This window comes from Pinus tabuliformis, chromosome 6 (genome assembly GCF_031772625.1).
Source record: "Pinus tabuliformis cultivar Carrire ecotype Pingquan chromosome 6, CPIR1, whole genome shotgun sequence".
NCBI classification, from domain to species: domain Eukaryota; kingdom Viridiplantae; phylum Streptophyta; class Pinopsida; order Pinales; family Pinaceae; genus Pinus; species Pinus tabuliformis.
In genome coordinates, this window is record NC_142292.1 from 791,233,169 (window position 1) to 791,258,252 (window position 25,084).

The window sequence follows — 25,084 nt, forward strand, 5'->3', positions numbered from 1 at the left end:
TACCAATACTGTTCGGGCCATGGACACCGCTTCCCCTAATGCTGATGGGTCACCAAAGGAGATAGTGATATCTTTGGTCGTCGCTTTGATACACCTGGATTTCCTCTTCTTTGTGCGAGGCGCTGATGGGTGATCGACAAAGGGGTTTGTTACACCTTCAGGGGGAATGGGCTTCGAGGGTTTAACATTTACCGCCGGGGTGCTAAAACATCCAGAAGGCCGAATCCCAGAGGTCGGTAGGGTTTGAGGTCCCGTTACCGGAGAGTCCACGGCTGTAGTCGGAAGATCAGAGGGTAAAAGCGGAGGTTGATCGAATGACAGAATATGAGGGGAAAACGAAGAGAGAAGCTGAGCCGTACCGGGAGAGAGGGGTGGGGCTTCAAGGCCAGGTGACGATACCGGAGCGAAATCAGAGACGGTGCGGTTAGTGAGCGATCTAGGATGCGCGACCACAGGCGAGGTGACGGGGGAGCAGGGAACTGAGGCGGTTTGAGAGGCATTAACCGGCGCGGCGAAATTAGGGTTTTCGAATATAATGCGGTCCTCAAAAGGATCCTCAGAATAATCCACAATATCCGTCTCCATGAGGCATTCCATGACGACAAACAGGAGAGACAGACATCAAACGACTGTTAAACGGCGTAATAACGACTCCGTTGATCCGATTTTGCGAAACGGCAGACCGGTGACCGCGACTGCCTGCGGCTGCCAGCAAACCCTATCGAGCTTATCCTAGACCCGCGCGCTCCTGTAGCTCCATCTCCCTCTTAAGCATCTAATTAAAATCTAAATTAGATTGTATTAATACATTCTATTACAATGGATTTTCATATTGTTTCGAATTAATTTTTAACCCTTGATTTGTGATGTGTTATTGGGTCAATGACTTTATTTGTAGAAATTTTCTTCACATGGCATCACTTGGGGTCCGCAACATCAGGGTTTTCAACTTAATTCTTTCTACACTCGACTTAGCCAATAGGTTTAAGTAATTGAAATCCATTAATTCTCATTTAGGAAGGAATGATACTTTGTCGACTATGGCTTCTTTTTATGGTTTGATTAAAGGTTTTCTAGCCAAAGTTTTGTTTCCACTTTTGCTAAAAAAAATGCAGGTATAGATGGTGCATGTTTCGACTTCATTCCTCTCAGCTATTATAATAATATTTTTTCATTGCATGTATTAGTTTTACTTGAGATATTTCAATGTTACAATCTCTTTACTAATTCAAAACTTCCCTTCTAGTGCAGGTACAGTGACTTTGCCAATGTGAAGTTTCAAAGGGGGGGAAATTTGACTCTTTTATTTTCATTATCAAGAAGATTCAGCTCTGGCATTGGTTCTTACACATGTATCTCTCTTTTTTCACCTTGTTGGGCTTAAACCCTTGTATAAAAATGTCGAAGTGTACTATTTATTAAACCCTAGCTTGTTTATGGTTTGGGGCTCACCCCATCTATGTCTCGATTTACTTTAATCTGTTGGAATGTAGCATAATTTCTTCCTTAAGGAAATGGGTCATGGGCCTCCACTATAGATTTTCTTTCAAGTATGAACAGGGAATTGTTTAATGTATAATGTATATTTTTTCCACCCGATGAAGGGAAGAAGTATTTTTATGTACGAAATCTCTCTATTTATGAATCCAAGAAAATTTATTCATGTTTTTTTTTCAATACAATGTATTTCTTAGATATTCAAGTTATCCATAATTTTGGGTTTAATCCCTCTTTTTCTCTTGCATATAAGTTTATATATATAGATATAATAATTAGTTGCATGCAAATAATTGGTTCAAGATTTTCTTATTTAGAATTTGGAATATAACTTATTTTTCTTAAAGAGCAAATTTTATTATTATTTATTTTTACTCGTATTACTTCACATTATTGCTTTTCAAAGATACTTTCTTTTTTAGACAATCTTTTTTTTTTTTGGAAAAATTATTCTAAACCTACAAATACAACATAGTTAGCTCTTTGTAGGGTTTTCTATCTTTTCTGTTTATATATCAAGTACATATTTAGTGTTAATTTTCATGCCTTGTCATTTTATTTTATGAAACTAGACCAAACAGACTATGGGGATCTCTGTGGTAGGGAATCCCTAGTCATTTCTCTAGTTCCTAACCCTCTTGTTTAGGACTGAAAGATTCCCAAATGTAGGGTGTTGGGAAAATTATATGTGTTATAATTCCAACATTAAATTATCAATCCGAGACTCGTAAGCTTCGAGGCACAAGCGAAGGTAACACAAGATCATAGCGTCTAACCTAAATTAACATCGTGAAATCTAAAATTGATAACTAAATTAAGTACAAAATTTCTATTCTTGAATTAAGCACATAATACAAATCACTGAACAATTCTAACCTCAATCTAACTAAAGTAAATTTCAATCAAAACTTAATTTTAATGTAATTAAAACTTAATTGCAATCCAAGCAATAAGATTTATTTAATGTAAGTAATAGAAATCTTAAATCACACAAAACTAATTACTATTCAAAAATAATATCAAACTTATGATAATTTCAATCCAACAGAATTCACTTTCACTCAAACGATGTTAAACTAAGGCAATAAACAATTCAAACAAGACTGCAATTAATCTAATTCCCGTGATCAAATAAATCAACAAGAATTCAACTAATTTCTTGATCTTTCCTAGCTCACTCATTCAGTTCTGCAAAAAAAAAAAAAAAAACTTTAAAAGAAATTAAATGACAGTTTCAAATTAATATCCTTACACTACCTAAATTAACACACTCATATTTAAAAGACTCAAGATCAAAGCTTATTCTAATTTAAAACTATTGCAAATAAACAAAAAAAAATTATTCCTATCAAAGAACATTAACTTATAGGTTTTAAACCAATCTTATTATGATTATACTAAGTCTCAAAACTAAGCTACAAACTCAATCGATGACCAATGCAACCAATATTTTGTTTCGTTACTCCTGATATTTCTTCATATAAACATGATGCTGTAGAATTTGATACTAAATGGAAATGTATAGGAAGCAATATCATAAAACCAATTACATTCTCAAACTCCGGACACGGTGATTTAACCTTTGTATCCTTCCGAATTGAAAACACTCCTTTAAATGTTCTTAACCCTGAAATTGCATCAAGAATCATCAATCAACACAATATTTTCTGGTTTACAATGATTTAAAGACAAGATATTAGTTCAAATGCACGGAAAGCAGATTAAATCCTTAATTACGAAATGAGACACAGTAAATTTGAGATCTATTCGACAAATGAATTTGGATTGAAAGGTAAATCTATGAAATTCAATAAAACATACTTCCTACAATTTATACTAATCATAGGACTTGTTTCTGGGTGGTAGTGGGCCCTTGCCACTCCTGGAGGAAGTCTAAATTAACGTAGTACTTCTTTTAAAAATCATAACACATTAATACTTACAGAGATTAAAGTGCAGAATCATAATTTTGTGTTAAAGTTTAGCAAAACTTGAATTCCAACAAATACATCAGGGCTCTCATTGTAAAAAAAATCACATACAGTCCTTATGCTTGCTGCTGCCTGCTGCCACCAACATTGATGCAGGGAGCATCAGTTTTTATAAAGTGCGACCGAAGAAAACAAAGCACAACCAATGAATTTAGAAAAAGCAAATACAACAACAAGGAAGCCATATACAATCTTTTGGAGAGTATTCAAATGGGTCACGGTTGGGTTCAAGGAAAATTTAGGGGCTAATATTTGCAAAGTGGGCTAATTTTCCATGGTTTTTCCAAAAAAAAAAATGATTCGTCAATTTCCACTCTTTTCTAAAAGTGATTTGCCCAAATTTTAAAGTCTAAAATTATCTTATCCTTAAAACCTCTAAAAATGTTTACGTGGTTGTTGGCCAAAACCATTTAGACCTAAAACCGTTCAGCGATTCTGTACTTACGCAGAGAATTCTGGCACTGATTTTGTACTTAAGAATTGTACTGACCCTAACTTCTTTGTGGTGATGAAGTTTGACAAACGGTTTTTGGGTTAATTGAATGAAGGTATTTTGAACAAGATCCAACTCTCAGAATATTGAGATTCCTCTTAATTTGAGCACAAAGTTTATATTTTCACCTACAGGAATTTATTCCGTACTTAACCTATAAAAACTAGTTTAATTGACTTGTGAAGAATTTCGGCAATGGAACCCTGTGGTAAATGAACTTCGCAAAACCATGATTAGAAAATCATAGCAAATTAATCTCTAATAATTAAAAATTCAAGAAAACTAATGATAATTAACCATAAAGTGTATGATGTGAATTGGCGGCAAGTTGTGGAATTGTGGTACAAAATGAGTTAAAAATATAGGAATTTAGGTTATGAACGGTGATATTATATGGTGGAAAAATGGCCATATTTGAGGCTCAATATCTCCCCATGCTTGTGGATTTGCATCTCCTCACGCAAACAAATCCCTTGCTCATTGACATATTCTTAACATTCTTTTGTAGATGTTTGTTCTTGTGGAGAAACATTCTTCACATTAACATATCATAATAGTTTATTGAGCAATAAAAATTAAGGACAAGAAAGGGATGGATGAGGAAGAGATGATGGATGAAATGAGGCAATGATGGAGATGGCAGGTATGTGAATAGGTGCTTGCATACTCTGTCATCGTAAGGCCAATGTTTATAGGTGGTTTCCGTTATCATTTTATGGAAGGAATGACTTCATCCTATGAATAGAACGGTTGTTATCATGAAAGGAGAAGACACTATAGAGATTGCCTTTATTAATGCACCATAAGGATTTTGCTTTTAACATTGTCTTGAAATAAGAGAATAAGTCTTTTAATTACGAGTGGCGAATGGAAGGATAACAGAAGGATAATGATTTATGAAATATGAAATGCATGGAATGAGAAGTGGTGAATCATTAAGTTTCCTAAACTTTCTAATGAATTAGAGAATCTTAAGGAAAATTTACCTCGAGTTTTACCTTTATTATTGATGTGCTTGGTGCTACTAGACGAAGTGGAAGATGGACTCACAGGAGCTGATGTGACTGTTGATCTGATCTGTTGAAGAAGGTTGAAGGATGAATTTAAGGTCCCCTTCTCCCCCATGACTAGGGAGTTGCATGTCCCCAAACAATTGAGTAAAGGTGACTGCTACTACAGATGAATGTTCAGGCTGCTATTTGGAGGCCTTTACTAAAATAAATACACTACTGCAAATGAAAATGAAAATGTTGATACAAAGGTCCAAATGCTGCAAATCTATGTTGAGATCACAAAACCATAGAGTCTTCAACCGCTTCACACCCATGTGCAATATTTCATATGTGAGTAAATGGTGTCGATGTCAAAAATAAGCAAAAATCATTGGATTACTGACCATTGAGGATGTCGTTAACCAATTCGAGATATCCCCCCTTTGATTGTTGATGGGAATCAAGGCATTAGGTACATTCTACCAGCCATGAATGGATTTGTTGAAGTCGAATGGACTGCAGAATTCATCCACCAAGAAAAATTGATGTATTTCCTTAGTAGATGACAAGGATACCTGATATTAAGGCATGCACGCTCCCAGGTACCTTATCTAACCCTAACCTTTGTCCCAGATAATTTTTTGATGTCGATGGGACAAGGCTTGTTGGTAGGTGTACCTTAAGGGATCCCACATCAACCAACACGGGTACAAGACATAATGATTTGAAAGATACATGATTTTAATAACTCATACAAATTTCCAAACTTTATTGGGAACCTTGTCGGCTAGTTACCTGATTTCAAGCAAAGTCCCTCCCTAGTTGCGTTACACAAATTGGTTTTCACAAAAGGACTTATTTTTCTCTTTATTATTTTCATTTATTTATTTACAATACTAACTTTACTACTATACTAGAGAAAAGATGTCCTCCTTTAAGTGAAAGAGAACTTCCAACGAAGCCATGTGCGGATCAAGTACAAGGATATATTCATGCTCAGATTTAACATATGAAATTTAGAATATACATGAGCATGCAAAATCAACAAGTTTGAAAGATGTGATACAGAGAGTACTTGAAGATGAGAGTGGTACTTTGAATGGATTGTGATCTGGAACCAATGATTGATGTAATATTGGTGGTATTGGCCCATTTATTCATTTGGACCACTCTGAAAGTTCTCCTCGATGTTGTCAGGAAAACTTGGATAATTGGTCTCTGGAATGCATACAAGGATTTCTAATGGGCATGGTGAAAGTTCTTCAATCTAAGGTTCAACAGGATGCTCCTCATTGGATTTGGTACATGATTGGTTGATCTCCTTGGTAGATAGGCAAGAGGAAGCAAGGGAGACTTCCAAATCCTTTTCTGGTTGTGGAGAGATAGATAGTTTCCTTAATGCAGTCAGGATGAACTCTTCCTGATAAGCAGATATCCCAGCTACTGCTAGGATTTAAGAAAGTGCTACGAGGGACATTCTTCAAGCTCTAAATCATTCTTGAATTTCTCTTGTTGGCTGATCATCCCTGTATCACAACATGTATTAGTTCCTGGGGGTTCTTACAACACCCCAAAAATGTTTTTTCTTTAAAGAGATTCAATTTTTAATCTGAATGAATTAAAACTAATTTCAATAAAACTCAACAAACTTGAAATCCTTGCATACTTGGACAACCAAATTTTGGAGCAACCCCAACATAGTGGATGTGTGGCTCTTCACTCACATCTTAACGTACAGTCTGCGCCCTCTGATTTCACTGTAACTAAGATCACACACAAAAACTTGTGAAAGAAACTATGCTCTAATCCCTTTAGCACCTCCCCATAAACGACGCAAAAAATGTTGAGGAATTATATGTGTTATAATTCCAACATTAAATTATCAATCCAGGACTTGTAAGCTTCAAGGAACAAGCGTAGGTAACACAAATCATAGAATCTAACCTAAATTAACATCATGAAATCTAAAATTGATTCCTAAATTAGGTACGAAATTTCTATTCCTGAATTAGGTACAGAATGCAAATCACTAAACAATTCTAACCTCAATCTAAGTAAAGTAAATTTCAATTAAAACTTAATTTTAATGTAAGTAAAACTTAATTGCAATCCAAGCAATAATATTTATTTAATATAAGTAATAGAAATCTTAAATCACAGAAAACTAATTACTATTCAAAAATAATATCAAGCTTATGCTAATTTCAATCCAACAAAATTCATTTTCACTAAAACGATGTTAAACTAAGGAAATAAACAATTCAAACAAGACTGCAACTAATGTAATTCCCAGGATCAAATAAATCAACAAGAATTCAACTAATTTCTTGATCTATCCTAGCTCATGCATTCAATTCTGCAAAAAAAAAAAAAACTTTAAAAGAAATTAAATGACAGTTTCAAATTAATATCCTTACACTACCTAAATTAACACACTCATATTTAAAAGACTCAAGATCAAAGCTTATTCTAATTTAAAACTACTGCAAATAAACACAGAAAATTATTCCTATCGAAGAACATTAACTTACAAGTTTTAATCCAACCTTATTATGATTATACTAAGTCTCAAAAGTAAGCTACAAACTCAATTGATAACTAATGCAACCATATCTCATCTTGTTACTCCTGAGCATTATTTGTATAAACATGATGCTACAGAATTCGATACCAAATGGAAATGTACAGGAAGCAAGATCATAAAACCAATTACATTCTCGAGCTCATGACACAATGATTTAACCTTTGTATCATTTTGAATTGAAAAAACTCCCTTAAATGTTATTAACCATGAAAGTGTATTAGAGAAACCACTCATGCATCGAGAATCATCAATCAACACAATATTTTCTAGTTTACAATGATATAAAGACAATATATTCATTCAAATCCATGAAAAGCAGAGTAAATTCTGAAGTACGGAATGAGACACAGTAAATCTGAGATCTATTCGGCAAATAATTTTGGATTGAAAGGTAAATCTACGAAATTAAATAAAACATACTTCCTAAAATTTATACTAATTACAGGACTTGTTTTTCGGGTCGTGGTGGTGCCTTCCCACTCCCGGAGCAAGTCTAAATTAATGTAATACTTCTTTTAAAAATCAGAACACATTAATACTTACAAAGATTAAAGTGTAGAATTAGAATTACGTGTTAAAGTTCAACAAAACTTGAATTCCAACAAATACATCAAGGCTCCCATTGTAAACAAAATCACATACAGTCCTTATGCTTGCTTCTGCCCACTGCCACTAGCATTCATGCAGAGAGCATAGGTTTTTATAAGGTGAAGCCGATGAAAACAAAGCATAACCAATGAATTTAGAAAAAGAAAATACAACAAGGAAGTCATACACAATCTTCTAGAGAGTCTTCAAATGGGTCACGGTTGGGTTCATCCTAATCATGGTATAGTTGGAGGAACTAATTCCATTTTTGAGCATGAAGAAACTTATCCAAAATGTGGTTCTCCACGTGGCTGCTCGCTGAAACCATTCAGACTCGAAACCATTCAACAATTATATACGTATGCAGAGAATTTCGACCCTAATTTTGTACTTAAGAATTGTGCGGACCCTAACTTCTTCACGGTGATGAATTTTGACAAACAGGTTCTGGGTTACCTGAATGAGGGTATTCTGAATAATATCCAAGTCTCAGAATCTTGATATTCATCTTCATTTGAGCAGAAAGTTTAGATTTTCACCTACAAGAATTTATTTCGTACTTAACCTGTAACAACTAGTTTAATTGACTTGTGAAGAATTTCGGCAATGAAACCCTATGGTAAATTAACTTGGAAAAACCATCATTAGAAAATCATAGAAAATTCATCTCTAATCACTGAAAATTCAAGAAAAATAATGATAATCAACCACAAAGCGTAAGACGTGAATTGGTAGCAAATTGTGGAATTGTGGTACAAAATGAGTTTAAAATATAGGAATTTAGGTTATGAATGGTGATATTATACGGTGGAAAATGGGCATATTTGAGGCCCAACATCCCCCCCAAGCCTATGGATTTGCGTGTCCTCATGAAAGCAAATCCCTTGCTCATTGACATATTCTTAACATTGTTTTGTAGATGTTTGTTCTTGTGGAGAAACATTCTTCACATTAACATTATTATCATAATAGTTTATTGAGAAATAAAAATTGAGGACAATGGATAAAATGAGGTGGTGATGGAGATGGTAGGTATGTGAATATGTGCTTTCATACTTTTTCATTGTAAGTCCAATGTTTATAGGTGGTTTCCGTTTTCATTTTATGGCAGGAATGACTTTATCCTATGAATAGAATGCTTATCATGGAAGGAGAAGACACTATAAAGACTTTCTTTATTAATGCACCATAAGGATTTTATTTTTTAACATGATCTTGTAATAAGAGCATAAGTCTTTTTATTATGAGTGGTGAATGGAAGGCAAACAAAAGGATAATGATTTATGAAATATGAAATGCATGGAATGAGAAGTGGTGAATCATTAAGTTTCCTAAACTTTCTAATGAATTAGAGAATCTTAGCCAAATTTACCTCAAGTTTTACCTTTATTGTTGATGTGCTTGGTGCTGCAAAATGAAGTGGAAGATGGACCTGTGGGAGCTTATGTGACTGCTGATCTGATCTATTGAAGAAGGTTGAAGAATGAACATAAGGTCCCCTTCTCGAACTCATGACACGGTGATTTAACCTTTGTATCCTTTGGAATTGAAAAAATTCCTTTAAATTCTCTTAACCATGAAAGTGTCTTAGAGAAACCACTCATGCATCGAGAATCGTCAATCAATACAATCCTTTCTGGTTTACAACGATTTAAAGACAAGATATTCATTCAGATGCACGAAAAGCAGAGTAAATGCTTAAGTACAGAATGAGACACACTAAATATGAGATCTATTTGGCAAATGAATTTGGATTGAAATGTAAATCTACACAATTCAATAAAACATACTTCCTACAATTTATACTAATTACAAGACTTGTTTCCGGGTGGTGGTGGACCCTTGACACTCCCGGGGCAAGTTTAAATTAATTCAATACTTCTTTTAGAAATCAAAACACATTAGTACTTGTAGAGATTAAAGCGTAGAATATATATATATATATATATATATATATATATATCACAGTATGCAGATTGAAATGTTCATAAATACCACAATTATGTTTGGGAGTATAAAGCACATATCCAAGAATACTCTCTCTCTAAAATTATTTTGATTACAATTATTATTTAAAATGTTACATATATATATATATATATAGAGAGAGAGAGAGAGAGAGATGTCAACTTCATATTAAAAAATAAATTAATTACACATATCCTTAAAAAAACCTGTTAATGGAATAAGATTTGTTGAAAATGATAGCGAGAAGAATCAATTCTTATAAGTTAGGAGCTAATTCCTATAAGTTAGTACAAATTCCTAGGATTTAAGATAAGTCCCTACAAATTAGGACAAGTTGCTATAATTTAGGATTTGTTCCCAAAAATTAGGACGAGTTATGAAGTAGTTAACTAATGCACTAGAGTCAAAGGCCTAGTTATGTGTCTTCTAGTGTGAGTTGATTAAGGAAAAGGACAAGTGGTTGGCTCTTAAGAGATAGAACGAGTTGCATGATTATTTAACTCATGATAAATCAATCAATCACAAAAGAAACTTTCCTTAATTAGAAACTCACTTTCGCCATTCAAATTGCATTAAAAGGAGGAGAAAAGGCACTCATTTAGAATCATTCTTATTGAGCACTCGTTTTGTGTATGAGCTTGTAAGAGAGTGTGTGCAAGAAGGAGGCTTGTGCGAATTTGATAGAGAGAAATTTTCCTTGGGAATTACACAAAAATAGGATGGAATTCCTAATTTATAAGAGCAACTGTGCTTTGGAATTAAGAAGGATTTTCTCTAGGGAATAGGGCTCCAAGATTGCGCTTAGGAGAAGGAAAGAGATCATAAATCTTGTAAGGGTTTGAAGCCTAGTTCAAGGAAGGAAGACAAGTGTGTTTTCAGAATAAAACAAGTTGTATTGTTAGAGATATATTGCTTAGAATTCTTCCAATAAATCAAGTAGAAGGTTTTCCCAGTTGGGTTCCCTAGAAAAAAAAATATTGTGTTTTGATATTTTGTGACTGTGATTTATTTATGTTATATTTTGCTACAAATAAGTAGAGACCTTATTTGTCTTAATGAAAATAAAATAGTTTTCAAAATTTTCATTAGAGAATTTGTAGAATTTCAAAGAAATTCTACATGGCATTAGAGCTACATACTAGAATAATGACCATCACATTCAAGGAGAAAAAGCATCAAAGGAGTATATCTCTGAAGCAGTGCAGATCAAGATCCCTAGCGAAGGAGAGATATCATATTTTTTTTGGTCCAATAATCTTGTGACAATAAGCCAAGTTTGTGGAGTTACAGTCAGTATAGAGGAGACATTTTGAGGCAGTTCTGTGCCAAATTAAAAGGATAAATACTCAAGAACATGTTTGTATATTTATGTGTCTTTGGAATGAAATTTTCATTGTTGTAGGTGTCCTTTGGGGAGGTCGAAAGGCTAGGACAGTGGGTAGAAAAGTGTCCTAAAGGCCAGTGAAGAAGAGGAGCTATAGAGGAAGGGAAGCCACAGGTTTTAGGTGGAGAGCTTCTTTGGAAACAGGACTGAATATTTTTCGAGTATGCCCTAGTGTGGCCTAGTCCTATAGGTGGTCTCTTTGAGTACCAAAAGGGAAAAACAGTGGACTATACAAAGGCACGAAGAACAACGAATAAGGGATGATTTTTGGGGAAGCTAATCGACAGTATTTGGAGGCATAGAGGGGTGATCTTGTGGGGTTGTAACTATAGTTACATTCAACCCTAATAGAGGGTTTAGAATTGCAGATATGGGAACAAAAGACGAGGTCAAGAGGAGCAACAATTAGTTGAGAAAACAAGGTATGTTTTGTCCTCTTGAATTTGATGTTTGCTAGTGAATGAGGTAACCAGTTTGGATAGTATTGTTTCACATCTTAAGGATTGTTAGGAGGGTTGTAGTAAGCGACAAAAGAGCCCTAAGAACAATCAATTAGAAAGGAATTTAAGGATTATTTGAAGGGAAAAATCAGAGAAGCCCTAAGGGCTAGTTATTAAAGGATTAAGGATCAACCAAGTGGGCTTATAAACAATCTCTAAATTAACTGTTGGAGAAGGACTTTTAATAGTGATAGATGGTAGCCTCCGTGCCCTAATTTTTTCTTCATTGGAGAAACACAAGAAGGTAGAAGTGTGAAGAGTGTGAAGTCCCAAAATGTTGTGTTCTTGAAGGACTAAGGAGCAACAAATGGGTAGTTGATGAAGACACTATTTGTTGACTCATTGATGAATAATGATCAACTAAAGGGAATGAAGTCTGAGTAGCCTATGTTGAGTTTTCTTTGAGCAGCCAAGAGAGATTGATATTGGCATATTTGACAGTTGAAGATATAAGCATTTTCAAGTAGCAAAAGTTGCAGCGATGAGCAGAAGAAGAGGAAAAGTGCCTGTCAAAATGTATTCAAGGAGCATCCTTCCACATGACTAACAACAAGAAGAGTTTCTACCACCTAAAGGAAAAGCACATGCAGGCTAAGATTGAGCTAGGATATCGTGGTCATTATGCAGCTAGAGGAGTTTGTACAGTCAATTTTTAAAGGGATTCAGGTGATCCTCTTCATCTCAAAGATGTTCTATATGTTCGAGGATTGAGGCAAAATCTTGTTTTGTTAGCTACCCTTCAAGACAAGGGATATGATATCATCTTCGGAAGAAGTAAGGCATTTCTCTGACACTTAGCTTATGGATGTAAGAAGCAGAAATGTGTGAAGGTGAAGAATATCTACAAGTTATAGGTAGAGATAAATGCAACCTGATGAGAAACAAGGCCAGGATTTCTCAGAATAGAGAAGTAATGGTTCAGAAAGAGTAGGATAAAGCTCTCAAGATGGAGCCTCATCCAGTATCTCAGTTTCATTCTAAGGTAGTTGGCAATTGGGTTGATCAACAAGATTATGAGGGGCATAACCAAAGGTGAATGGAGGCAGCCACTAAGTGAGAGACTCCCAGTATGGAGAGTTCGATCCAAGTGGGCAAAGGTTTTGGGTAAGGGAGATCAGAAGAGAGTTGAATATTCTAGTATCGCTTTCATCCAGAGGAAGCATCCATAGAGGTACATAGGGTACATGGCACTTATGACTGAAGTGATGAACTTGCCAAACATGGTGGGAAAAAACGGGTCTTCAGATCAAGTTCCACATAGGAAAGCAGGGAAGACTTCTAGTTCAGAGGGAGCAGCTGCAACAATGGAGAACATGGTAGTGTAAGAGATAAATCCAGGTTGACGAGGTTCCTCCAGAAGCACCTTCCTCGCTAAGAGGGAGTGTTGAAAATGATAGTGAGAAAGGGTTCCTTTATTTGTGCCTTAATCAAATGGACCTTAATGAGTTCTTCCTTAGCTTGCTTGAATTCCTATAAGTTAGGAATCAATTTGTATAACTCGGGAGCTAATTCTATAAGTACGGACCAATTCCTAAGATTTAGGATAAGTCCCTAAAAATTAGGACAAGTTCCTATAATCTAGGAGTCATTCCAAAAAATTAGGACAAGCTATCAAGCAATTAACTAACGCACTAAAGTCGAAGGCCTAGTTATGTGTCTTTTAGTGCAAGTTGATCGAGAAAAAGGACAAGTGTTTGGGTTTCAAGAGATAGAATGAATTACATGAGTAGTTAACTCATGATAACGCAATCAATCACAAAATAAACTTTCCTTAATTAGAAACTCGGTAAATTTATCCATTCGACTTCTATTAAAAGGAGGAATGAACACACTCATTGTACCATTCTTCTTGAGCACTAGTTTTGTGTATGAGCTTGTGAGAGCGCATGTGCAAGAAGGAGACTTGTGTGAATTTGATAAAGAGCAATTTTCCTTGGGAATGCATCTATTACGCTAGGATCAAGCTGGATTCGCACTAGGGAATAACGTTCCAAGATGACGCATAGGAGAAAGAAAGAGATCAAAAATCTTGCAATGGTTTCAAACGTAGTTAAGGCAGGAAGCCAAGTGTGTTTTCAGAGTGAAACAAGTTGTATTGTTAAAATCTAATGTATAAAATTCTATCAATAAATCAAGCAGAGGGCTTTCCTAGAAAAAAATATCGTGTCACTGTGTGTTTTCAGAGTGAAACAAGTTGTATTGTTAAGATCTAATGTATAGAATTCTATCAATAAATTAAGCAGAGGGTTTTCCATAGAAAAAATATCATGTGACTGTGATTTATTTATTTCTGTTCTATTTTGCTGCAAATAATTAGAGAAATTTTGTGTCTTAGTTAAAGGAAACTATTTTTTAGATTGCTCATTACAAAAGTTGCAAAATTTCAAGGAAATTCTATAGAATTATCTCTCTTTATTTATGACTAACAAAAAAAAAAAAATATTAGTTTGTTTTTATTTTAACTATTGCATGCTATCTCTCATATATAAGTTTTCTCTAATTTCTTATCTCTCTTTATTTATGACTAACAATAAAAAAAATTTATTAGTTTGCATGCTAACTCTCATATATAAGTTTTCTCTAATTTCTTCCTTCTCTTTTATAGTCAAGGTAAGTTTTCTCTAATATTTCCTCTCATCTAGTGGGAATATAAGTTTTTCTTTAATATTTCCCTATTAAATTTTCTTAAATATTCCACACTATGAGGGAGATGTTGTCACTTAACATGACATTTAAACTAATAATATAGTAATAACCAGAAAAATATGGCCACAAATAAAATATTTCAATTTCCACGTCAATTTTACATCAACTTTACATAAATACACAAAAATAATTGAACGTAAAAAAATGAAGATATATATTTGTTTCACTACTTAATATGGAGTTTACAAATCACTTGTAAAATTAATATTATTGATAATATATGACGTGTAATGCATTGTATGTTCAGTAAAGATGTAATATTTAAAACAAAAACATATCAATAACAAAAAAATAGTGTCAACCATAAATAAAATATTTCAATATCTATATTAAATAACATAATTTTTTACAAGTTTTTTGTAAAGAGAGAAAATATAGAGAGAGAGTCATTGGTTTTTCTAATTCAAGGTATGAGCGAGATTTGTAATTCTTTCAATGTTTAACATGGAGTTGACATGTAACATTTTAAAAAATATTAATGAAAAAAAAAAATTCAATTTGTGTGTATTTATATAGATGAGATAGATGTTTTCTACTTTTGAATATGTGGGGACATGTATTAACATTTTAATGTGGAGAAGGTGAATTATAGATAAAACATTCTAGAATCAACTATGTATATATTATATAAAATGAGTGAAAATAAAAAGTTTCTTATAGTTAAAATTTTTTATTAGTTAAACAAAGTCTTTCAGTAGAAATCACATGAGAGAATTTTTTGGCGGACGCATTTAGAACCAACAAGAGTGGTTCATCATTAGGACCAGATGAAGAGGCAGACCATGAAAAAGGCTTAAATGGAGAGTGGTTCATCATCAGGACCAGATGAAGAGGTAGACCATGGAAAAGGCTTAAATAGAGAGCAATGTAGAGACATAATTTCAAGTAATGACTATATTTGAAAATTAATGTTTAAATTATAATATTAATTTATTAATATATTAAAAATAAATATTATAAAGTGACGACTATATTAAATGCCTAGTTTTTGAAAAAAATATTTAAATAATGATATTATTTCACTAATTTATTAAAAATATTAATAGGTAACGGCTAGTTTTATTAGTTTTTAACTCAAAAACCAATCTAGATAGATCCATCTTAAGTGCAAATGAGAGAATTTTTTGGCGGACGCGTTTAGAACCAACAAGTGTGGTTCATCATCGGGACCAGATGAAGAGGCAGACCATGGAAAAGGCTTAAATGGAGAGTGGTCCATCATCAGGACTAGATGAAGAGGTAGACCATGGAAAAGGCTTAAATAGAGAGCAATGTAGAGACATAATTTCAAGTAATGACTATATTTGAAAAATAATGTTTAAATTATAATATTAATTTATTAATATATTAAAAATAAATATTATAAAGTAACGGCTATATTAAATGCCTAGTTTTTGAAAAAAATATTTAAATAATGATATTATTTCACTAATTTATTAAAAATATTAATAGGTAACAGCTATATTAAACGGCTAGTTTTATTAGTTTTTAACTCAAAAACCAATCTAGATAGATCCATCTTAACTGAAAATCTACCAAGACTTGCAGATCTACCAAGAGTCGCGAGGAATCAAATTTATTTAAGTGTAAACCTTTGATATTTGCATCTTCACATCTAGAAAATGCCAAGAGGGATCAAATCAATTAATATGCAAACTTGTTTTTGAGTGCAAAATTTAAAGAAAGGTTTTTACCTTAGAAGATTTGATCCATCTAGACACTTGGTAGATCCAAAGTTAATATGAATCTATACTAATATATTAAGTTTTCTCTAATATTCACCTTGACTACCATTCTGCTACATTTTTTTCCAATATTTTTTCTACCATCAGTGTCACCCTCATATAAATACAATATTTTAATTTTATTATATTTTGAATGATTGGAAACTTCCACAGTTAATCATATTATTAAAGATTTAAATAACGCTCTCATATAAATAACTAGCATTTGCACCAGATGTTGCAAAGGAAATGTCGTAAGTCGGTAGCGCATATGGAAGAAGAGCATAGATGAAAAAGGATGTGATATGCTACATGATCTAACTAAAGCCAAATTTAAGTGAAAAATAAATGTTAATGTTAAATGTAATACAATCAAACCATCTACTAAAAAAAGAGGCATGAGCAACTTTCTTCCTAAGTGCTCAATCTAAGAGTTTATTTTCATTGACAATTCTAAGAGTTTATTTTCATTGATAATTGCATCCCAGACCAGACCTCCTTTGTCTTTCATAGTCTTCTTTTGTCTTTCATAGTCTGAGCCAGACTGAACCCTTACCCTCATATGGTAATGGTTCTAGATCAAATTTCTTTGTGAGTAATCTCTAGAGGCGTTTCCATTTATACACAGTTTGCCTAAAACATTCACCAATCTCCAAGCAGAGAAGCCAAATATGTGTGTTGAAAGTGAATGGAGCAAGTTAATCCTTCTTTCTTCTTTGCAACTTCAAATACAATATCCTTGAGAGTGTAGTAAAAATTGGGCCTATGTGTGTCAAAAGCGAATGGAGCAAGGTAATCCTTCTTTCTTCTTTGCAACTTCAAATACATTATCCTTGAGAGTGTAGTAAAAATTGGGCATAGGTAACCTAGGAAGTTCGGTTGATATTTATGAAATGGACCAATGTAATATTTCCCCTGAAGATAGATATACTATAAATTCTCTACATTAGGCAGGAGGGCATTTAACACATTACTCAACATTCTTCCATTGCTTGCATAGTTCTGCTCATATTGTTTCTATTTATACACGTCTCTATTTATACACAGTTTACCAATCTCCAAGCAGAGAAGCCAAATATGTGTGTCGAAAGTGAATGGAGCAAGTTAATCCTTCTTTCTTCTTTGCAACTTCAAATACAATATCCTTGAGAGTGTAGTAAAAATTGGGCATATGTGTGTCGAAAGTGAATGGAGCAAGTTAATCCTTCTTTCTTCTTTTCAACTTCAAATACAATATCCTTGAGAGTGTAGTAAAAATTGGGCATAGGTAACCTAGGAAGTTTGGCTGATATTTATGAAATGGACCAATGTAATTTCCCCTTGAAGATAGATATACTATAAATTCTCTACATTAGGTAGGAGGGCATCTAACACATTACTCAACATTGCTCATCTTGTTTCCATTTATACAAGTCTCCATTTATACACAATTTACCAATCTCCAAGCAGAGAGGCCAAATATGTGTGTTGAAAGTGAATGGAGCAAGTTAATCCTTCTTTGTTCTTTGCAACTTCAAATACAATATCCTTGAGAGTGTAGTAAAAATTGGGCATAGGTAACCTCGGAAGTTCAACTGATATTTATGAAATGGACCAATGTAATTTCCCCTTGAAGATAGATATACTATAAATTCTCTACATTAGGCAAGAGGGCATCTAACACATTACTCAACATTCTTCCATTGCTTGCACAATTAAGTTTACTCAACATTCTTCCATTGCTTGCATAGTTCTACTCATATTGTTTGCACAATTCTGTACCTTTGCTCATATTTGTCTCTCTGCTAACCTAAACAACCCATAAGAGATGGGTGACATATTTAAACATTAAAAATACTAATAAAAAAACAACTTACAAATTCAAGAAAGTGAGATCATGTATTATAGATTCAAACATTAAACATACAATAAATCCTCAAGGGAATTCCACTTCATATAAATTTTCCAAAGTTTTATTTTATAATTGAATATAAATAAAAACAACTTAAAACCTAAAGAAAGTGACATCATATATTTTATATTCAAACATTAAACATACATTAAATTCTTAAGGGAGTTACACTTCATAAAAAAAATTCCAAAGCTTCTTTATCTAAATTCTTATTTTTTATTTTACTATTCATTAAAAAAAAAAAAAAAAAAAAAAAAAAAAAAAACTTAAAACTTCAAAAAAGTGTGATTAAACACTATAGATTCAAAGAGTAAATTTATAATTAATCCTTAAAAAGAATTCTATTCACATAAAAATTCCAAAGTTACATAAATTCATATTTTCAAATTTTTTATTATAAAATTCAATATATATAACATAAATATTAAAATAAAAATAAAAATATGCATCCCATTATAATTTTTTTAATAGACAAATTTACAAATAAGTAAAATATTAAGAATATATCAATAAAGAGATTCAATTTATTGCTTTTATTAAAGAATTATTTACTTGATACATATAAAAATAAAAAAAAAAACAATGTTTAATTTTTATTATTTAAACAAAAATATAATAAATATAATTATATTTAATATTTAATATCAAAGAAAAAAAAACCTCAAGCCAAAAAAAATCAATTAATGAGAATTTCATTTGAATATATTTTAAATTTTATTAATATTTAATATAAAATCGTTTTAACATATTTTAATATAAAATTGTTACAATATATATATTTTAAATATAATATTGTTTATTTGATATTGAATTAAAAAAATAAAAACTGCTTAATTATGCACCGTTTAACATAAAAATCTCTATATAATTGTTCAGAAATATATGGTAACAGTAAAGAAGTAGAAAAAGTAAAAATGAGAAAGTTAAATAAAAACCAAAAAAAATATCCACATGTAAAAACTCTTACTAATTACACTCCATAAAAAAAATATAAATTTCATATCTATGAACTCATTCACAATTATCGCAGTGGTTTACTCATAATCAAATTTTCTTTTAAGACATGAAATTAAATAAGTCAAGAATTTTACCACACAAGTGGGCCCTAGTCACATTTTTGGATACCGAAACCTATTTCTTTATGTTACTAAGTTTTGTAATTTGTAAAGTCGACCTATAGCGTTTGGAATTAATTTAAAGCAGGGTAATGTATGTTATTTTGGTTTTTTGAGAAGAATCTTCAAAATCACAGAAATATTTTTGTTCCCGGTGCCTTAATCTACTATTGACAGTAACCCTGCACCCAGCTTACACAGGACCTTCTCGAATCAGCGTCCTCACTCGCCAGATGTCAGTTGCATGGTCAAGGTTCACTATAACCATTGGATCACCCAAATGAACTAAACCCTACACCCTTCGCTACAGCGGCTCAGTCGCCTCGGACTCCGCGGTGACGAGCTCTGCAAATTCGACAACTTCGCTAACTCTCGCCTGCTGGCGGCTTCAAACACAGGTAAATTCTTGCTACAGACATTCTGATTGCTAGAAACAATATTTCTCTCATGCTGCAGGGTTTCAATGTCTCCATACAGAGGGTATAACGGATAATGCAAACCTCCCTGTTTATCTCATGCTGTAGTGATTAACTTCTCGACACCTTCCGCAGACAGTAGTGATGGCTTCCATGGAGTTTTGATTCCCTCATTCACACAGTTGCCCAACAGGTATAGCCTTTATCATGCCCTGAGATGTTTAATTTAGATTTTAACTCAATTCCCATGTCTAATCTGAGTTAAATTTACTGTGATGTGTAGGGTTCCTCACAGGTTGCTCGAATCCATATGCAGACGACTTCCTCGCTGAATCCGAAAACCCTACAGGAAAATTTCTGATCTAATGTGGAGCGTAAACCCTGGCAAGTGATGACTGACAATTGCAAGAATTCGATTTGTTCTCCGATTAGGGTTTTACAATAGATTCCTTACTTTTTCTCTTGGTTGATCTGCAGGGTGTCAGGCCGTATGCTGTGAAAGCTAGTTTTAGCCACAAGAACGGGGTTGCCTGAGGAATAACTTGGGAATTTGGTCTTCTATGTCTTTCACCATTTTCAGGTGCTTGCTCACATTTTGCCCTTTCAGGCGTAGAGCGAGGTTTTTGTGAAGGTTTGGCACTTTTTGTCTAATTTTGAAATAAGATTGTAAATAATTTGGACTCTGTCTTCCTTTGGTTGTTCCTCCACTAAATTATCGTGTATGACAGGAACCCATGAATTTCTATGCTTTCTGGTTAGATTGTTTTATATATATATGTGTGTGTGTGTGTGTGCATATTGCCTCTGTTGATATTATATACATTGCAACTTTGATATTACAGGAACATCACTTTTGATACTAATGATAAAATTCAACTATTTTGATTCATGTAATGTACGGTTCTGGTATGAAAACTACATGACAAAATACATTTAGAAATTGATTGATTGTAATGTACAGTTCAAAATCCCGGTCTGCAAACTATATGACAAAATACACTTAAAAATTGTTAGAGACGTATAGTAAAGGACTGGAATGTCCCTTTCCCATATGTGGAAACGACAAATCTGTAGAGAAAACTGTCAAGAACCAGCGGCTTGCAAACATAGATGGCTTGATCATTTGCTCCTCAAAATGTTTCCCTAACTCTGGTAGTTGCTTCTTCACAAGTGTATCAAAGTCAAATAGGCATTTGTTGAGTAGAGGTAGATCGTCCAGGTATAGCCCCTCCCAATGGAGTATTTTCTCTGCCTTTGAGCGGCACAACCATCACCCAAAATGCATTTTCCTTAGACATGTACAACAGAAGCATGCCTGTTATGAAACTCATCGCCTGTGTATACCCCACCTCACTGACATATACTACATATGCCTTCAACACATTGTGGAGAGACCTTTGCGCGAACTGAAAAATTAATAAGCCAGTCAGTTGAGCCGCAAGAGTCAGTTATGAGATAAGTCAGTTATTGAGCGGCCAGAGTCAGTTATGAGATCAACGGCAACAAATTTTTTAATAGTCTAACACTAAATTTAATGGTACGTAACCAAGACAGTGGGGATCACAGGAGAGTTCATTTCAAATGGAAACGAACTCAAAAAAATCACAGATACCACAAAAAAATCTTGTACTCCACAATTTTAAATTTATTGTAGTTATAGTTATAGATATTGAAAACAAACAAATTGTATTTTTTATATAGAATTTGAAGATTTATTTAAATGTGTTTCATGTTTATGACTTATTTTATATTAAATAAGTTTTTAATATATATTTCTCTTTAAATTGGATTTTTAATTGATCGATGCACGTTAAATAAATTTGTGGAAAGAAAAACCAAAATAAATTAACAAATATAAAAATATAAACTTGAGTTGAAGTAGCTATTCAAACTGTCACACCTACACCCATTCTTTGCGTTTACCTCTGTTGACCATGAGGTTATCTGTCTTCTAGTTATAATGATTGAACCTTCTAGGTTTTCCCGATCCCTATTGTCACGCCCCTACACTAGCGGTAATCTTCCAACCACTTATAGCGAGGTGCGGCACCACCAAACACTTTCTTTTCACCAATACTTATGTTCATGGACTATGCCTTAACATTTGATACGTAGTTTATTTTTCGTTACCAAGTATTATGATTAGCCTTTATACAAATGAACACCCATACACATTCATTATCCACAGAAATTAACACACATACACAATTGCAACAATATAAAAGGAGGGGCAACTCCCTGCAGTATGAGTCCGCCCGATATCAATATATATAATTTTCAACTTTCATAAAAATACAAGTTAAACCTTGGAAACCCCAAGTTTAGACTTAGTCGATTTTCCAAATCGGTTGTGTCATTTGCTCAACTCGGGCGCACCTCGTCGTAACCGTGTCGCCACACCCGGGCGTCCTCCACACGAGTCTCACCTTTGTTCTCAACCCGACACTCCCTTCGTTTCGTCGTGTACGGTGCGCCCTACCCGGGTCGCCTGTCTGCACGTTCACCGTGTCGTCGTGCACGACGCGCCCTACCTGGGTCGCCCGTCTGCACGCCTTCATGCACGGCTGCTCACCGCACACTTCCCCCAGTGCTCACCGTTCAGCTCGCCTCAACGACGGGCGCATCCGTCGTTCTGCCCTCGCCTGACTCACCAAACTCTTGCCCGAACGCCTTCACCGTTTCCATCGTTCACTCGTCTGCTCGACGGCGCACCCGACAAAAAAAAATCTTGTACTCCACAATTTTAACTTTATTGTAGTTATAGTTATAGATATCGAAAACAAACAAATTGTATTTTTTATATAGAATTTGAAGATTTATTTAAATGTGTTTCGCGTTTATGACTTATTTTATATTAAATAAGTTTTTAATATATATTTCTCTTTTAAATTGATCGATGCATGTTAAATAAATTTGTGGAAAGAAAAACCAAAATAAATTAACAAATATAAAAATATAAACTTGAGTTGAAGCAGCTGTCCAAACTGTCACACCTACATCCATTCTCTGCGTTTACCTCTGTTGACCATGAGGTTATCTGTCTTTTGGTTATAATGCCTGAACCCTCTAGGTTTTCCCGATCCCTATTGTCACGCCCCTACACTAGCGGTAATCTTCCAACCACTTATAGCGAGGTGCGGCACCACCGAACACTTTCTTTTCACCAATATTTATGTTCATGGACTACGCCTCAACATTCGATACGTAGTTTATTTTTCGTTACCAAGTATTATGATTAGCCTTTATACAAATGAACACCCATACACATTCATTATCCACAGCAATTAACATATATACACAATTGCAACAATATAAAGGGAGGGGCAACTCCCTGCAGTATGAGTTTGCCCGATATCAATATATATAATTTTCAAGTTTCATAAAAATACAAGTTAAACCTTGGAAACCCCAAGTTTACACTTAGTCGATTTTCCAACTCGGTTGTGTCGTTTGCCCAACTCGGGCGCACCTCGTCGTAACCATGTCGCCACACCCGGGCGTCCTCCACACGAGTCGCACCTTTGTTCTCAACCAGGTACTCCCTTAGTTCCGTCGTGTACGGCGCGCCCTACTTGGGCCTCCTGTCTACACGTTCACCGTGTCGTTGTGCACGACGCACCTTACCTGGGTTGCCCGTCCGCACGCCTTCATGCACGGCTGCTCACCATACACTTCACCTGGCGCTCACCATTCAGCTCGCCTCGTCGACCAGCGCATCCGTCATGCCGCCCTCGCTCGACTCACCAAACCCCTGCCTGAACGCCTTCACTGTTTCCATCGTTCACTCATCTGCCCGACTCGTCATGCAGGCGCACCCGACGTGCAACCTTGCCGATTCACCCTCATTTCGTCCTGAACGATGCCCGTGTCGAGCTGCCCGTCGTGCGGGCGCATGACCTGCGTCCAAATCGCAGTCACCTCTCGCCTTCACATTGCAGCTCCGTCCTTCTTCGCACTTCGCTCAACCTCCTTGTTGGCTCATTGAAATTTGCTGTTCGAACTTCGCTTGCTATCTTTTGTTTTTCACCCGCCCGTCTATGTATATGGTTGGGTGGCGAGGTCGTGCCACCTGGCCGACTCTCCAAACTTCATGCTCGCTTGCCCGGGAGATGGGTCGGCTTGCCCAACTCGTGGGACCGCCCCCTCTTTGCTCGCCCATCATGATCTCCGTTTGGTCGGACCACGAGTCGAGCGCCCAACTCGCCCGTCGTATAAACACACAACCAAATCACTTGCCCACGCGTATCACATCATGTCTCGCTCGTTTTAGCTGCGGTTCAACTCGTCCTTCGCACGGTGGAGTTGCCCTGCCCGTCGCACGGACCACAAGTCCTTACATCCTCCTCCACCTGAAGTCATTGTCGTCCTTGACAATATCCCATCTTGGTAACCATCTGCCACCAAGATAATCATCCGAACAGTCATATCCTGATCCATGATATCAACCAGTCCATATATTACAAACATCCCTGCAACATATGCAAAACGACCGTCTCCACCATGTGTCGTCCCATCCTGTGAACTATCGTCAAGATACTCCAACATAATGCTAACACACCTTTGCACACTGACGTCCCCCATGACTTGAACTAGTCGGGTAGCTAATCCAACTGTCGCGTTCTCATCATAAGAATGTACATCCTTATGTCATCATCAGTGTTTCTCTGACTTCTGCTACATCTCGAACTCATCAGGAATCTGCTCTAACCCCATGCTCAGGTCCATGGAATCTCCATCCCATCTGCAACATGTCTATGCAGTCCATGGCCTTGTTGTACAAGAGTGCACAACCTCTCCATCGGCTCATACACACATCTCCATGTCACATCAGCATCTGCACAACATTCCTGCCTTGGCACTCCCATAGGATGCCCATGAGTGACATCTCTACACGTGCTCCTGCATAATCGCCATGCTCCATGTCTTCAACTTGATGTCCATGACTCATGTTGCTCAGGCTGTCCAACTAAGTAGACCTATCACAACATCCGGTCATCCGCATCCAAGTCTGCAAATCTATCATCATAAAGAAGCCTCCTCCAAGGCCCGTTGTCAAGGTGGTGCAGCCCCTCCCAATCAAGGTCCCTGCACCAACCTATCCCCAAGGTTGTCTGTTGAGAAAGGGGAGGGCCAAGAAGTTTCCTCCCTGAATCTCATCCACCCATGTATCAGATTGGTACTGTGTCCTCAAGTATCTGTGCACAGCCTCAACCTCTTCACATGTACACCCAAGCT

The 25,084-nt window shown here is 35.1% G+C and overlaps 1 protein-coding gene and 1 long non-coding RNA gene across 5 annotated transcripts in view; both read left to right on the top strand.

Moving 5' to 3' along the window:
• The window catches only part of LOC149261146 (uncharacterized), a 37,881-nt gene extending 36,294 nt beyond the window's left edge, over positions 1-1,587 (top strand). Inside the window, exon 3 of the long non-coding RNA XR_016248390.1 lies at positions 1,252-1,587. This is a non-coding gene — a long non-coding RNA (uncharacterized LOC149261146). The remainder of the gene's footprint in view (positions 1-1,251) is intronic.
• An 18,009-nt stretch (positions 1,588-19,596) lies between these two features.
• Positions 19,597-25,084, top strand: part of LOC149261147 (uncharacterized) — a 59,105-nt gene continuing 53,617 nt past the window's right edge. The window contains exons 1-4 of one of the 4 annotated variants that reach the window (XR_016258373.1): positions 19,597-19,831; positions 19,958-20,042; positions 20,133-20,233; positions 20,327-20,480. The gene's annotated coding sequence lies outside the window, so the exon portion shown is untranslated. Of the gene's footprint in view, positions 19,832-19,910; positions 20,043-20,132; positions 20,234-20,326; positions 20,481-25,084 lie in introns of all 4 variants that reach the window. The other 3 variants (XR_016258375.1, XR_016258374.1, XM_089421667.1) reach the window with 3 other exon arrangements.